Source organism: Xenopus laevis, chromosome 5S (genome assembly GCF_017654675.1).
Source record: "Xenopus laevis strain J_2021 chromosome 5S, Xenopus_laevis_v10.1, whole genome shotgun sequence".
NCBI lineage: Eukaryota > Metazoa > Chordata > Amphibia > Anura > Pipidae > Xenopus > Xenopus laevis.
In genome coordinates, this window is record NC_054380.1 from 75127590 (window position 1) to 75142673 (window position 15084).

General features: G+C 40.8%; 1 long non-coding RNA gene across 1 annotated transcript; it reads right to left on the reverse strand.

The window, feature by feature from the left end:
• Nucleotides 1-12852: 12852 nt before the first annotated feature.
• Nucleotides 12853-14157, reverse strand: LOC121394076. Its single transcript, XR_005961492.1, has 2 exons — nucleotides 14004-14157; nucleotides 12853-13510 (listed from the first exon to the last, which is right to left on the reverse strand). It is a non-coding gene; the product is annotated as an uncharacterized LOC121394076 (long non-coding RNA).
• Between the last annotated feature and the right edge of the window lie 927 nt (nucleotides 14158-15084).

Consider the following 15084-nt stretch of genomic DNA (forward strand, 5'->3'; position numbering starts at 1 on the left):
CTTTCTAAAATACTGTATTTTGCAGGGGGGGCCTAATCTGGTGTTGTCACACTGCTGCATTTTGATACAGTTCGCTTGTGCCCCTTTTAAGAATCGAGCCCGGATGTTGCAGAATTTTAGCTTCCAGATTTAGAGAGAAAACTCGAATTGTTTCCAACTCTGCAGCATTTGTGTTGACACTGATGGGACTGTAATCTGCCACTCAGCACACGGGCGGAAAACACACGACTGTGCATTTTCTGACTGAAATCCATTCCATGTGCACACTGACAGGTAGATTACTGTTTGAAGAGCAAAAAATGAGTGCTTAACTAAAATATAATATACTGTTGCCCTGCAATGGTAAAACGGGTGTGTTTGTTTCAGAAACACTACTATAGTTATGTAGTAGTATATAATATGCTGTGAAGGCAGACATTCAAAGGAGAAAAGGTTGAGGTTACATAGCAGATAGCTATGATAAAGATAAACTCTGTAGAATATAATGGAGTTTTAAAGAACTTATCTGCAGATCCGAGCCCGGCCCGAGATGACCTGGGCAGCAACCTTAGGTTAAAAGCTGAACTTAAATGAAAATGAAAAATCCAGATACTACTGCTCATGCCTCTGCACTGGGAAATTTGAAGAACGAAGAAAAAGATGATCGCTCCATGGTGCTCGCTGGAAGAACCCCTGGTCGTTCAGTTTTCTGCAGATAGGAGCACTGACCTGTGGTGTCAGGTAAGTACAGTAAATACATACATTTAGGAGTGCCTAACTATTGGCACCCCTAAGTTAAATAGACTTTCCTTCTCCTTTAAACCACCTTCATTTTTGGTGTTACTGTTCCTTTAAAGGAGAACTAAACCCTTAAAAGGGTTGTTCACCTTTGAGTTAGCTTTTAGTATGATGTAGAGAGTGGTATTCTGAGAGAATTTGCAATTGGTTTTCATTTTTTATTATTTGAGGTTTTTGAGTTATTTAGCTTTTTATTCAGCAGCTCTTATATATGCATTATAATCAATCTGGTAGTTAGGGTCCAAATTACCCTAGCAACCATGCATTGATTTGAATAAAAGACTGAAATATGAATAGGAGAGGACCTTACTAGAAAGATGAGCAATACAAAGTAGTAGGGATGCACCGATTCCAGGATTCAATTCGGGATTCGGCCAGGATTCAGCCTTTTTCAGCATGATTCGGATTCGGCCGAATCCTTCTGCCTGGCCTAACCGAATCCTAATTTGCATATGCAAATTAAGTGTGGGGAGGGAAATCTTGTGACTTTTTGTCACAAAACAAGGAAGTAAATTTTTTTCCCCCATTCCCACCCCTAATTTGCATATGCAAATTAGGATTCGGTTAGGCCAGGCAGAACCAAATTCTATTCTGTATAAACAGTGGATTGTGAGTGGGTTCCAAAGTGGGTTGTGAGTGGGTTCCAAAGTGGGTTGTGAGTGGGTTCCAAAGCTCAGTAAGTGACAGCAGTACAAAGCATGTGCAGTGAATCAGCAGAAAAGAAGATGTGGAGCTACTGGGGATCTTCAGAGACACAAAGACCTGCTAAAGGGCTGTGATTACCTTGGACTGGTACAGAAGCCCAAAACATAATTTACAACATTTCTCGCTTACTTTCTTAGTTAGCCATTCATTCTCCTTTAATTATTTTTGTTATCTGCAAACTCTCTAATTTATTTCTATTCAAAATGGACAGAATAAGTACAAATAACTATTTCTTCTATATCTTCTATGCAAACTCTTCTGTCCAGCCCAGGCCCGGATTTGTGGAAAGGCCTGAGCCTAGGGCAGCAAAATTTTAGGGGGGCAGCATGCCACCCAACCACACCCGCATTGGTTTGCGGGTGTGGTTGGAAAAGCAACTGTATCATATTGTCAGACTAAGAAGACTCATATTAGACCAACAAAGACCTGTATCAGTGCTTTGATGTGGTCCTGACACATTGATATCTGTCTAATTTTCTGGCAGATGTTAGTTGGGCACGCAACTTATATGAAACCATTTAAGGCCAGTTGAATCCTCAAGTATGCTTGGCCTGTTTGGTGTCATTGAGGGTAATGTAATAAAAGGTGCTAAGTTTTCCCAGGAGCAGTAATCCATAGCAACCAATCAGCAGGTAGAATTTACTGGTCACCTGTTTAAAAGCAAACATCTTATTGGTTGCTATGGGTTACTGCTCCTGGGCAGTGCCTTTTATCGCATGTGGGGGTTAATAGCTTATAAGGTGAGGTCCTGCCCCCTGTTCCAAATTTCGCACAGTTGCACCAGACAGAAGGTTTAGTGGTCTACTTCAATGACGAAAGCTCAGTTGCTGGCCCCCACCATTCCATTAAACAGCAACTGTCTATGGCAATTTACAGCAGCCCCTCTGTAATTTTCCACAGATTGCCAGGTGCATACGTCACCAGGGCTGGATTTCAGCGGAGGGCTGGGCCTGGCGATCGCCGCCCACACCGATCAATCGAGTGCAGGCACCCCGGAGCACTGGGCATGCCACCCCTAACAACTTGCCGCTCTGGGCCCAGGCCTTTGTGACCTCGCCACAAATCCGGGCCTGTACGTCACTCTTATGCAGGGCCAAATGGGATTAGAAAACTTTCAGTGTAATTATACATAAAAATGACACATGTCTATCAAGTTCAACCTTTTAACCTGTCTAACTGCTAGTAAAAAATTCCTCCGAATATTAGCCGGAACTTCTTTTCTTCTAATCGGAATAGGTCAGCTGGAAAGACCTACTGGTAAACAAAGCAGAGAGATTATATGATCCATTTATATATTTATACATAGTTATCTTCTCCCCCAAAACAGCTGCAGCATCATCATTGAGGTGCAGCTCATCCCTAGCAAAGCTCAACTTAACACCTAGTTCTTTAAAATTATTATTATATTATTAGCATCAGACTTTTCGGCATGAAGGGTCCTTGCGACAGATTACCCTGTCCACCTTTCTAATAATTGAATCCCCTAGAACCTGCCTTTCCTTCCTTGCACTCCCCCCACCACCCATATTAGAGCCACTGCCTCCCAGTGTGCTCTGAGAGTCAGTCTGCTCCATACACGCCATTTCAGAGCTGTCCTCCCCAGCATCTTCAGCCAAAATGGCGAATCTGTTGGTTTGGACGAGCTGTGGATCAGCCCCCCTACCCTTCTGTCCCCTACTTCCCCTCCTGACTGTCACAAACCTCCCTCCCTCCACTGCCCCTTCTCCACCCCCCACTCCACTAGCCCCTGCCAGTGGTTGCTCTGTGAGCCTCCTTTCCTCCCCCTCGTTTGCCGCTGCCCTCAGTGCTGCAAAGTTCCCCCCTTAGAGTCTGCAGTTCAGATTCCAAGATGAAAACCCACCGACATCTCTCACATGTAAATACTGCATGGAACTGCTGCTCCAACACCACATACATGTGACAGACACACACTGAGTGGTACCAGCAAACCCACTTGCACTCATTTTTACACTGGCTACTTACAGCCTTCTAAGTGCAATTCCTCACAAATGCCTTTTCGGTTTTAAACGCCTTGGTTTTTAACGCTGCTTAACACTTAATTCAGATGCAACACTTATATTAGTAATTTCTAATTCTAAGCAACTTTTAATATGGTTGTCATTGTCTTTTTTATAGTGTTTGAATTATTGCACTGTGAGGCTACAATTATATGGTAACTGTCCCTATGTAAGGAAGAATTACCTTCCGCGTCCACGCCGACGCTGTTTTGCTGTTCAAGATGGTGGCGCCCAGTCCTTCCACAAGGTTCTTCCCAGGCGTGGCGCTGTGACGCCAGCAGCGCGTTTTCGCTCGGCATCAGAATGGACACCAGCGCCTGAATGGACGCCAGCGTCAAAATGCCTGCGCAATAACGCCAGCGCAGTGATGTCATCACGTCCATCTTTTGGCGCCAAAGGAGGCCTATTTAAGGAGCCTGAAGGTCTGCAAACATCGCCCAATTATAGGTTCTACTTCGTGTGTTCCTGGGTGTGTTAGTGTGTATTGATTCCTGTTCTTGATCTTGACCCATTGCCTGTTTATCGTTATTGAACTCTTGCCGCCTGAACTGACCTATTTGCCTGGACCTTGACCATTCTTTTGCCTAATCCTATTGTTCCGCGAACTGTGCTGGACTTCAGCTTCCTCTTTGGTCCGCTACTCCAGATTTATTTCCAGGAATGCTCGAATTAAGTGAAACAACTGCATTGTGCGTTAAAAACATTGATTTTGCTGCTGAAAGTGCCCTGACTAACTGAAGAGCACCAAACTTTTTAGTAATGAGAACAATTTAGTAATGTGCATTAACAACCATTTTTATATGCATACAGTGTTTTATATATTTATATGTATCATAATAGATGTACAGTTTTTTTATGTTACTCTTTTTATTTTTCCCTGCTGCCTTGACTTCTAGCAGAACATAACATAAAGAATGCTTTCAATATGAAAATAATGGCTGTCATTCTGCAAGTCCCCTTGGTCAGATTTGTGGGTGTTGAGACACAATAGCAAGCCTTTGCCTGTCTCAGTAAAATACATTGCTTTTTTTTTTATTATTAAGCTTATTGTTACTATTATGGTTTCAAACATTGGCAAGCCGTTAATAAAGGTTTAGTAATATACCATTATTATTTTCCATTTAGTTTAGCACCAGCTATTGTCACTTCTACACAAAGAATACATAGAATCACTGTTCTTTAAACTCATAAAATGTATTTTATTCATTAACTTTCCTTATGGTGAACCATTAACCCTTTAAGGAAAAGGCATGTGTGCAAACAGGGTGTTAAGGCTCAATACGGGTCACTAAAATGCTACAGGTAACTGTGTTAACACCTTAATAAGTCACTTCTATTTCCAACAGGTGACCTTAAAGGGGAACTATTGTGAAAATGTATTATAAGATTCAGCACACTGAAATAAGAAACTTTCTAAATGCAATCAATTAAATATTCTGCATTGTTTCTGAAATAATCAAGTTTATCTTCACTGTCCCTCTCTCAGCATCTGTTTTTCTCCATTCTGTCTTCATTCATTGACAGTTAGATCCAATATATCTTATAGGGGGGGGGCTTTCTTTCATAGCATATGTATTAGAGCTCATTCAAATAACTTATTCCAGTACAAACACCAGTGGCGTAACTAGATATTACTGGGCCCCACAGCAAATTATTTTTCAGGCCCCCAAAATGTTTTGGGGTTGACTTGTTTCTCCAATATTTATTGAAATTTTATATGAATTAGGGCCCATGGGGCCCCTATACTTCCTGGGCCCCCCTGGGTCTGCTTCCTCTATAGTTACGCCCCTGACAAACAATATTATTATTATTATTATTAACATGTATTTATATAGCGCCAACATATTGCGTAGCACTGTAAAGTAAATGTGATTATACAACTACATCACATGAATTACATACATAGAATATCTAACAAAACTGGTTTTTGCACAAATCCTGCATGTAGAGACATGTCTGGTGATTTCAATAGAGTGAGCTCTAATACATCTGCTAGGAAAGGAAGCCCTATAAGATATATTGGATGTAACTGTCAATGAATATCTGACACCTAATTCCTGAATGAAGACAAAATTAAGAGAAACAGATGCAGAGAGAGGAATAGTGAAGATGAACTTGATTATTTCAGAAACAGTAGAGAGTTTTTAATTGATTGTATTTAGAAAGTTTTTATTTTAGTATGATGGAGCTTATATAAAATGTTCATTTTCTCTATATTTCCCTTTTCATTTCTGCCTGAACTGCTCTGTAATATATCATCATTTATTGACATAAAATAAGCAGGCATACATCCATGATGATGGCAAAATAATTCCGTTTTAAACATTTTCAGCAGCCTTATGGCATGGTGCTCCTGTTATGGACAAAACCCAGGTCTCAAAGCTTTCTGGATCCCATACAAAATACTCTCTTAGCTCTTTGGGTCATACAACTTTCTTGGACTAAGGTCAGCGTTTCAGCAGAATTCAAAGAATGTAACATATATTACAGTCACCTCTATGAAATAGTAGACCTGGTGCCAAATTGTGATGTGTGTGAAAAAGTATCTGCTTCAAAGTGTACGTGACAATATTCACGCTCTGTAGCCTTCTGTATTCCCTGCTGTGTCACTAGCACTGCTGAAATAAACCAGTGGAGCAAAGATGTTTTTCCCAGCATGCTACTAGAGCAAAGCATACCAGTCTCCAGGATCCCTAAAAAGAGCACCGACCCTGGATTATTCTCAGTGCAATCTGCTTGTAACAACAGGCTCCAAAAATTCATCTTTTGTGACAAGGACTCAATACACCTGAAAATTGTACATGCTGATGGACAGGGGCGTCTTTTTGAAAAATTGCATATTTAAATTATTTATTTCTATCCTGTATAATGTAACTGACTATGCCTATTCAAAACATTCATGCCACATGATTGTTCTTCTAATGTAGCCCTAAAGAGAGATGTCTTTCCCGGTACATTATACCTTTAAAGGAGAACTAAATCTTAAAAATCAATGTGTCCATAAATGCCATATTTGATATAATGAACTTATTGCACCAGCCTAAAGTTTCAGCCTGTCAATAGCAGCAATGATCCAGGACTTCAAACTTGTCAGTGGGCTCTGAGCAGCTGTTGAGAAGCTAAGCTTAGGGGTCGTCACAAATTATCAAGCAGAAAATGAGGATGGCCTGAAATATAAGCTGGTTGCTAATTGCACTGGTTTCTGAACTGACATGTAGTAATTATCTGTATTAATTACTAATCAACCTTATATAGTGACATTTATATTCTATGTGGACTGTATATTGTGAGTCCCTAAGCTCAGTAAGTAGCACATGTGCAGTGAATCAGCAGAAAAGAAGATGGGGAGATACTGGGGCTTCTTTGGAGACATAGATATATATAGATATATATTCCCTGATAAAGGGCTGAGGTTGCCTTGAGCTGGTTCAGAAGCTGAAAACATCATGTACAACATTTCTAGCCTACTTCTTTAGTTAAGCTTTAGTTCTCCTTTAAGATACAATGTCACCTCTGCAGCTGCAGCTTTTGCCACCTGCGTACAAGCGCACACGTGCGGAGGCCCGCAATACATAGTGCTCATCTGCGCACTACGGTGTGGCGGGGAGGCGGCGCGGCCGGAGGGAGCCCTGAACAGCAGCCCTGATGGCCTCCCAGTCTGAGTCTGCTGACTCAATTTTAATCAAATAGCTCAAAATGTTAAAACATATTTCCTTTTTCTCTGTAAAAATAAAACAGTATCTTGTACTTGATCCAATTTAAAATATAATTAATCCTTATTGGTGGGACTTGTGCCAAGATACTATTTGAATTTGGATGCTAAATTAAATGCAGTACGGAAGCAGCACTCGGCTCTGGTTTACAGTGGGTGCAGTTACTCTGGATTTATTGTGTTTATTTAATGTTTAAATGAATTTTGAGTAGCTAGTATGGAGATCCAAATGACATGAAAACCCTTTATCTAGAAAGACCCAGGTCCCGAGCACTGCACCCGCTGCAAACTGGCCTGTGACAAATGAGCTCTTTATTCAGCATGTCCAAATTAAAACATATCTTAGTTCTATTTTTTATTTTAATTCAATTTTAATTTCATTTACTCCTTAAATGCACGTTTGACTTCAATTTTTGTTGTAATTGTCTGTCTAACACAGCATTCTTTAGTAATTTGAATTACTAACAAAAAAAACAACTGAAGTTAGAGTCAAATGTCCAGATAGCCTGAACACTTGCCCTGCAACTCCCAGCAACCCAGTTCAGACCGCTATTAGTGGTAAAAGTGATAGCATTGCACTTATATCCTTCACCATAGCTTAAAACATAACTTTTAATAAATCAAGAGTTAAAACCAAACGCACCCTTTGTGCCAAACTTCCCACGACCCAACAGACCCACTGTTATATTACGTCAGTGCTGGACCGTGTCCATAAAAACATAAAATTAAAATTGCCTAGGTGGTGCCTAGGTGGACAAGTGGTTGGTCTATTGCCAATAATTCAGCGAGACCAATACTGTTTAGATGGTCCTAATAGGTAAGTGTATCGCCAAATAGGACAAAAACCCCCTCCCTTCCTTTCCCCAAGGCGCACCTGCCGGTCTACGTTGGGAGCAGTCGGAGCTACGCTCACCACTGGCCACCTATGCTGCCCTACGTTTTTCACCGACTCAGCAGCTTCTTCAGGGGCATAGGTGGCGTGTGGTTCCCTGGTTTAAATAACTTGAACCGGCATCGTAGTTCGCGGCACTTCCCTTCCTATTGCGTCACTTCTGGAATTATCGTTATGCGATTCAGCATGGTTTTCGCTGAAGTACGCATGCTCTCACAATCCTATGTCCCACTTACCCATATATTTGTGTCCTATGCTAGGGGACATAATGATTCTGGATATTTGCAACACGATACTATCACTCCAAATAAGTACCAGAATATTCTAATGATGTGCATCAAGTATTAATTCAGTTATTATTAAAACCATAATGTAAACAGCTACTTTATTTATGATGGTTACTATAGAGGCCATTTACAAGCTATATATACAGTATTCTATACCCATAAGAGATTTTCTCCCCAATTACAGAAATGTAGAGAACGTGAAACCTTCATCGAGGCCGTATGGGGACCTGCTATTCATAGCATAAATCCACCTTGCCTCGGTTTGTAACAGTTTTTTATTAACATCTCCCACCCTAGTGGTTTGTTTGAGTTGTTCTACTGCCATTACATTAGTGTTACCATTCTGACATTCATTAATGTGAACTGCCACCGATGTATTCCGTTTGTGCTTAACGTCCCCCACATGTTCTTGGATTCTCCTGGGAAATTCTCGTAATGTTTTACCCACATATTGTTTTCCACATATGGATTGCGAGACACGCATGCGTACTTCAGCGAAAACCACGCTGAATCGCATAATGATAATTCCGGAAGTGACGCAATTGGAATGGAAGTGCTGGGAACTACGATGCCGGTTCAAGCTATTTAAACCAGGGGACCACGTGCGTGAGAGTAGCTCCGACCGCTCTCAACGTAGATAGGCAGGTGCGCCTTGGGGAAAGGAAGGGTGGGGGTTTCTGTCCTATTTGGCGTGCACTTACCTATTAGGACCATCTAAACAGTATTGGTCACGCTGAATTATTGGCAATAGACCAACCACTTGTCCACCTAGGCAATTTTATTTGTATGTTTTTATGGACACGGTCCAGCACTGACGTAATATAACAGTGGGTCTGTTGGGTCGTGGGAAGTAAGCGCAATGCTATCAATGTCACCACTAATAGCGGTCTGAACTGGGTTGCTGGGAGTTGCACGGCAAGTGTTTAGGCTATCTGGACATTTGACTCTCACTTCAGTTGTTTTTTGTTATTATAGATACATTGTAGTCAACCTTGCAGACCAGTTGTTAACTATACATTGTTGCAAATTGGATGCTTATTCTAGTACTTGACTTGAATTAGTGAAACACAATCACATAGCTGTGTTGCTATTTCTCTGGGAGAGACTGTATGACCAAGAAAGATTGGCTTGTTCCATTTGTATTAGAATAAATTTGCACAGTTGCTACCTATAGCATCACTGCAGCCGTACGCCACTTCAATAACAGCATCCTGTTAACTTGCAGGTAACACAGTCGTGTATCATGATGATCATATAGTAGTTTTTAAATTGCCTAGGGGAACAAAAAATACTTGTCTGTCTGTTACTGGGATATGAGAATACACTTTTTATGCCTGTTTTATGCCAGTTGCTCTCGCAACTACATATTCGTACATACGGGTATGGGATCCATTATACGGAAACCCCTTATCCAGAAAGCTCTGAATTACGGAATGGCTGTCCCCTATAGACTCCATTTTATCCAAACAATCCAAATTTAAAAAAAATCCTTTTTATCTATAAAAGAGTACATTGTACTTGCCAAACCAAAATATAATTAGTCTTTATTGTAAGCAGAACAAGTCTATTGGGTTTATGCAATGTTTACATGATTTTCTAGTAGACTTAAGGTATGAAGATCCAAATTCCGGAAACATCCATTATCCGGAAAGCCCCAGGTCCCAAACATTCTGGATAACAGGCCCCATACCTGTAGCAATAATGGTAATTTTTAGGTTAGCATTTGACCAAAGAACTTTGCTAAAAGGGTTAAATTGTCCATTTAATGCATCTATAAAGTTGGGCATATAAAGTAAGATCTGCCTGATTGGTGAGTTCCCCAAATGAGTGGATCTTTACTCGACTTGGTGGGCCAAAACTGAGATTATTTGGCACTTGGGCCAATGATCGGATCATAAATTGCACCCACAGAGATCCATTGGCAGAGGACCATGTTAACATGCCACTGAAGTCCTTGCCAAAAGGGGGTCCTAGATTTCCAGATTATCGAACACCAGTCTCTCAAAACTGGTAGACACATGTCATCCACAATAACTGAGGACATGGACTACACAAAAATGCCGTCTCAGCCCTAAACCATTCTCCCTGTACACTCTTGGTTGCATATACACATTCAGGTATGGACAAGTATGGAATCCCTTATCCAGAAAACTCCAAATTACGGTAAGGCACAGAAAATTTCAAATTTTAAAAAATAAATTACTTTTTCTCTGTAATAATAAAGAGTGCATTGTACTTGATGGCAACTAAGCTGCACAAATCAATATAAGGGACATACTGTTTTTTTTTAATGTTTGAATTGTTTTTAGAATACTTAAGGTAGAGTGATCCAAAATAACAGAAAGATACCTTATCAAGAAAACCTCAACATGGATAATAATTCCTATACCTGTACTAGTCTGCATGTGGCACCGCAGTTATTGTTCTTATCCTCTGAGTCATCCTATAGATAAAAGAATATTCCAAACTGCTTAGGAAAGAACCTCACACCCCACTCAATACTACATACTGTAAGTTGCAAAAACAGGTTCAAATTGATCAGCAGAGACAAAAACCCATCCAAATTATCATCTTGTCAAATGGAGGAACTACAGTCTAAGAAGAAGGGGGTCTGAAAGCTTCTTAACAAGATTTGGATGAGTTCTTTGCTATGGTTGATATGGTTATAGGAAACGTATAATTACTGGGGGTGCCAGATGCCAGACTCCTTCCATTATTATAACCTCTTACCCAAGACCTCATGCTGATGTTCCTGTTAGCCAAAAGCTACAGGGTACTACTACAGGAGCACCTTCTATAGGGACCTTCTTCATGCTCCTGTACTAGAACCCATGGCCGATGCAGTTGTTAGTGAACATGAGCACTGGAGGTCTCAGGTAAGAGAATATAAACAAGGGGGAAGGGGGTTGCCTAACATTTTGGCAGTGATTATACCTTTCTGTCTCCTTTAAGTCAATGCTACTCAAATTACTGCTAAAAGAAAAGTTATCTGAGCATCAGGGAATGTGGGTTCATACAACAACTCAATCTCAATGGATCCATATAGCTTAATCATTGATTGGATGATCAATTTTGCCAAAGTTTCACCTGGCCTGGAAGTCCTGTAGGATTCTCCGTATGATCTGCCAATAAGAAAGGAAGCCCCTGTCCCATAGAGTTAGGTGTGTAATTTATAGATATATTTGGAGGTTAATAAATGTTTCCAGTTCCAGTGGTTGTGGAATTGACTGATAAATGGCAAGATTGAATCAGATGTTGTGTTACTGCTCCTATAGGATAGGTTTAGAATTTAGTTTTGTAGTATTCTTTAGACCCCACTGAGGACAGCTGAGATATTTATAGCAGGGGACAGGGGAATGTATGGGATGTAGATGTATTGAACAAAGAGCTTTTTATGGCAAGAATAGGCATTTTACAGTAGGCATTTTTTCTTCTGTGGATGAAAGAAGGGCCAGAAGTAGAGTAGGCAATAAGATAGGGCACCGGGCCAAGTAGTATGCCTTGAACATACTAATTTGCTTGGCTCTAGGTGAGAGCAGAAGCTTTCTAGCAGACATGGGCATACATGAGATATCAGTTGCTTGAGAGAGAAAGTGGCTCTACTTGCAAGTTTTATTTGTGATAATGAAGAAAGAAGGAAAGGATCAGAAATTGCTCCCAGACAGCATGCAGTCAACAGGGTCAATGAGCATGCCATTGGTAACAATGGTAATGGGAGGGAGAAGGGCAGTTTTTGATAAAAAGATTATCAGTTCAGTGTTTGTTGGGTTCACTTCAAGATCATCATTTCCCAGGGGACAGTTTTATATTCTTGTCCATCAAAAGGTTAGAAAACTTGTTTATTTTAAATGAATCAATGAGTATCAGCATTGCAAGGCCCAGTGAGAGCTATTTCACAAAATTAGAAACTAAATTGGTTATCAAAGAATTAAAATCATATCAAATTGGAAATCACTAATGTTTCAGATTTTATAGAATATACTAAATTAAAAGAGAGTGTTGGACTAAAGTACTTTAGGCTCACAGGGAACATGGACCTCTAGGGCCCAGTGCAGATTCCCCCCAAGACCAAGGTTCCCCTTCCAGTGGGGTGTTTGTGACAGGTAGCAGAGGGGCTAGTTTGACATATAAGGGCAAGGCACTGCCCCCCCTGGACATGTACTTCATGCCTATCTTGCCCATGTGCATCTGTAATGGCACAGCCTGGGACCCTGAGGGAGAAGGATGTTTATTGGCTCTCAGTATTACATAGGTTCCTATAAGTCCTATGGAGGATAGTAGGATTGACATAGCAGTTATATGTTGTTTCAGTTTCATTGTTAGGAACCAAGGAGAAACAGAACCAATGTGCCCATTTCCTTTTCTATAAGAGCCTTATTCTAACTTCTCTCCCTCCCCCTCTATATGTTATCCATGCCAAATCCCTAGCCCAATACCCACAATAAAGATACACACAATGACTTTGTGGTTAATCTGTGTAATCCACAGCTTTATTAATAATTAGATAAATTGCGCTTTTTGATCGCAAGGAAAGCAAAAAACCTCTGAAAAGCGAATTTCCTTCACTAGAGGGAAAAATTCCTTCCTGACCCCTTAAAGGCGATCGGATTTGCTCCCACGATCAACGCGCCACATTGAATCAAGGGAAGCGGAGGGGGAAAAAAAAAATATGGTAAGGTAAGGGACTGCGGTGAAAGGATGAGAAAGAGATGGGAATATGGCAGCATAAACATGGGCACATTTAAACTGCACGATGAATGCTGCATTCCTTTCCATTCCATTGGACCCTGGGCAGCCTGCAGACCCCGGAATTTGCAGTGTGAGGGATGGAATGAAAAGGAATGCAGGGTCTACAGTAGCTTTAAGGAGTTCCTGTGTATAACACCATATTTTGGATAAAGGGGAGGAACCACTGGTGGAACTACGGTGGCTGAAGTCACCGCTGGTGAAAGTGCTGTGGATGAAAGGGGGGCATCACTGGTGGAATTGAGATGCCCCATACTTACTGCTGTTTCCTGAGGATGTGGTGTCTAGACTGAGGTGCATCGGTATTTGGTACCGAGGAAACTGCTGGTGGTGCTGGTATCATGTGCCGTTTGTGAGTTGTTCCGAGGACCATCTGTAAAACCAAACAAGATAAGATGACTATGTATTTTTTTACCTTAGCAAGTGATATCCTTGTAAAATCCTTATATGGGTATGGGACCTGTTATCCAGAATGCTTGGGACCTGGGGTTTTCTGGATAACGGATCTTTCTGTAATTTGGATCTTCATAGTTCAAGTCTACTAGAAAATCATGTAAACATTAAATAAACCTAATAGGATTGTTTTGTTTCCAATAACTATATCTTAGTTTGAATCAAGTACATGAAACTGTTTTATTATTACAGAGAAAAAGGAAAACATTTTTAAAAAATTGGATTAGTTGAATAAAATAAAGTCTATGGGAGATGGACTTTCTGTAATTCGGAGCTTCTTGGATAATGGGTTTCCGGATAACGGATCCCACACCTGTAATAATTAGGAGCACATTAAGCACAAATCAGGTGATTAAGCAAAATAAAATGATTGACCAAGTGTGGGAAAGAAAAGGATGGATTATATACTGCACCTGAATATCTCTCGTTGTTCTTAATCGGTATGGCCTTGTTGATCTTCTCTAGGTCTTTGTAGAGGCGTTTCAGGTGGGCCTTGATGTATCTGTAGTCCTGCCAGAACTCGTTCTTAAGGTGTAATTTCCACCATTTTGTAATCTTCACACAGTCCTTGGCCATCCACAGATCGTAGAGTGCAAACCTGATGTCATAGGTGATCTTGTCTCTGATGCACTCGAGATAAGGGCCCGCGAGTGGATCCTCAAAATCCCTTGTCTCAAAGATCCAGCGTGAGTGCTAGAAAAATGTAAGAAGCAAGAAAACATTGAGGTCAGGGCACACACTATGCTAAACCCTGTCAAATTTCGGTTTCATTGTATTTACACAGAAGATATGCCATGTTTAGCATTGGGTTAGCCCCTCCTTTAACCCCTTGGATACCTTTCTCAGCAGTCAGAAAATAAAATGAGGAAATTAGCTGTGAGTACCTTTACCTTTTCATAGCGCCACTGGTAGTAAAGCCTGCTACTATAAAATAGAGATTTGGGAAGGTTAGAGTTAACGTAAAGATGTAAGACCCCCAAATAAACACAATAAAGAGCAGAAGTAAAAACAGCAGCATATTTACACCTTATTTAATAAGAACCCTTTTCATTCAGAAACTATGGTTTTAATATGGTTCCAATTAGAAACAAATGCTACTTATGTATATAGAATGCCCCTCCCCACCAGCTCCCCATGTCCCCATTATAAGACAATACCATCCCATTTTATTTGGTCCACAAATCAGCCCATTATTTCTGTCAGTGCCCTACTTTCCTCTGGATCAGCAGTTACACAAAAAGGTAGACCTTGATGGACGTGTGTCTTTTTTCAGCCTCATCTACTGTGTAAAACATAATACAGATGGGAACAGGGCCACCATTAGAAATCACGGGGCCCCATACAACATTTCCCCCACACTTGCACCCGAGCCCCTCCCCATATTCCACCCACTCCACATCACAGTTAAAAGACCATACAGACATCAGCGCTAAAAAAGTAACCTCCCCACACACAAGTTATAAAAAGCTATTGATGGTCAGGGCCCCCTTATAA